This window comes from Takifugu flavidus, chromosome 1 (assembly GCF_003711565.1).
Source record: "Takifugu flavidus isolate HTHZ2018 chromosome 1, ASM371156v2, whole genome shotgun sequence".
Classification (NCBI taxonomy): domain Eukaryota; kingdom Metazoa; phylum Chordata; class Actinopteri; order Tetraodontiformes; family Tetraodontidae; genus Takifugu; species Takifugu flavidus.
The window spans coordinates 8,935,701-8,938,188 of record NC_079520.1 but is presented as its reverse complement, the minus strand read 5'-3'; positions in this window follow the sequence as shown (position 1 = coordinate 8,938,188).

Here is a 2,488-nt window from a genome sequence, read left to right as displayed (position 1 = left end):
TTTCTACATGTTTTCATTACTAACAGATGCAGTCGGGAGCAGCTAGAGGCAACAAGAGGATGGTGTTATGCATTAGGGGATTATTTCCCGAGACAGTGCTATAACATTGTACTGTATGGAGGGTAAATCCTGTAAATGTGACCCCTGGTGTGTGTGTGTGTGTGTGTGTGTGTGTGTGTGTGTGTGCTGGCCAGAATGACAGAGGAAGTTGAAGGAGTGGGGGGGGGGGGGTGGAGAGAGAGAGGATGGGGGCTGGAGAGGGAGCTGGGCTGCTGTGAGACCTGGATTAGTCTCTGGACAGTGGATGCTGCTGTGGCTGCAGCTGTTTTTCAAATTGCTCTAAATTCTCAGAGATTATGTGGACTGAATGAATGACCGAGTTAATGAATGGTGGCGTGATCTTTAAAAGAGCCATTCATTTCCCTGATAGAGTGGAATCCTTCGGAAGTGAGGTTTTAAAAGGACACCAAATACGACCCTCCTCACCTGTAACGAATGCTGCGTATTTAAGACCCAAATCCCAATTCTTTTCTTTTTAAGTGTCCAGATGTGACCTTTAATGCCACCAATGCAGTCTGCGCTCCTTTAAGAATTACCAGATGTGCTTTTTGCTGCCATCACTGGGAACAGATCAGTCAGACTCACACCCTCCATCCCTGCAGTCTTTCACAGAAATACGCAGATGAAGAAACCTTTTCAAGTCTCCATCAGACACAACTTTAAGCTTTGACCATTTGTCTTAAAACCATTCGTGTCTCGTTTTGGCTGGAGGCTTCAGATCCGTGTGGTTTTGGGGAAACAACTCCTCTCTAAAGTTCTGCAGGATCACCGTTCAGCATCATCACCGCGTGACGCCGTCGCCTTGGTCACGTGGAGGTGTTTGACAAACTCCTATTCCAGTTTCAGCCCAATCATCATTATAAATATGTACGTAACCATTTATTCATTTACAGTATGTGTGTGGCTAATCCCGCTCTCAGAGGTTTCTCGCGGTTTTCTGTGCTTCGATTAAAGAGTAGATCAATCGTCCGGATGTGGATCTTATCGCCAGTCTCCATTTGCCTCAGCCTAACAGCCATATGTGGGTTATTGTTTCCATGCGTGGCTCTCGCGATGTATAACCCCTCACCCAACCATTGCTCTTGGTTTGGAACCAGTCAGCATATGTGTCAGTAATAATCAAGCGTGTGTGGAGGGCCGAGATGCACCGAACAGCAATATTTCTCACATTAGTCACGAAACTGGATGTAATAGTCTGAACTCCTGCGATGCTTTAATTTTTGTCAGGAAACAGCAGAAGTTTGGGGGGGGGGGGGCATCGACCCTCACACGACTTTCTAACTTAATTGTTTGTGATTAATGACCCACCTCTGAAAGGTCCAGCTCTAACTGTGTTGTGAGTAATGGACGAGCGCTGCAGACTGCCTTAATGTAAGAGTGATTTAATAAAACACAGCAGACGAGAAGCCGTGTCCTGGGGTGCTCTGCATTTATGAAAAAAAGGATATTACGCACATGGGTTTTTGAAAAGTCAGGAAATTGCTATCTAGACTGAGATTTAGTGGGGGTCTTTTCCAGAATGATGCAACAAAAAAAGAGAAAATAAAGGGGACGCACGTCCTTTTGCTTGATAATGAAACTTATCAGGCAAAAAATCACACACGTCACATCTCAGGTTCATTTAAAGCAATGGGATTAGAGCTGTTTCCATGGGGAGATGTTGTAGCTGGATTAATAGATCAGAAACATGTTGGAAATTGGCTGTTGATCAAAGAAAAGCTTGAATGTAAGAACATGTGACAGGACATTAGTCATCTCAAAACTTGATTAAGTTTATATAGACAGTAAACAAAGTAAAAATGTGTGTATGTGTGTGTGTGGGTGTGGGTGGGTGGGTGTGTGTGGTGGGTGTGTGGTGTGTGTGCGTGTGTGTGTGTGTGTTTTCCCACTGATACTGAGGTTCTAGAACCAAGGACAGCTCCTCTGAACACACTGTACGTGTTTTCGAGCCTGGCGACGCTTCAAATTAGCAACGTTTGAGTGCGGAACTAAAATTAGCATCAATATTGAGCCAATAAAAAGGCTGATTTATCAAGGAAAATCACTGTTTTATGCTGCCACAATTCTTCCGCAACATTGGCTGTCCTACATCAGACAACTTGCATGTCATGAAAGACAAATATTTTTTAGATTTTGAAGGGATTCATCTGTAGCTAATATCCGAAGTTTGCTATTGTTGCTGATGTCACTGAGCATCATACCAACAAAATGAAAATAATTTACCATATTGTTACAAATTGTGTGTAACTAGGAAAGCAATTATTTTTTGTTTTTTTATTGTGGTTTTTACATAAATGTAATGAATATTGCACACACAAGCATGCGGTAAAAATGTACCGGAGGCTTTTGTTTGCTGAAAGTGCGGGATAAATGCGCTTTCTTGCACGAGATTGTAACCGAGCACATATTCTCATAATTTTCAGTCTAA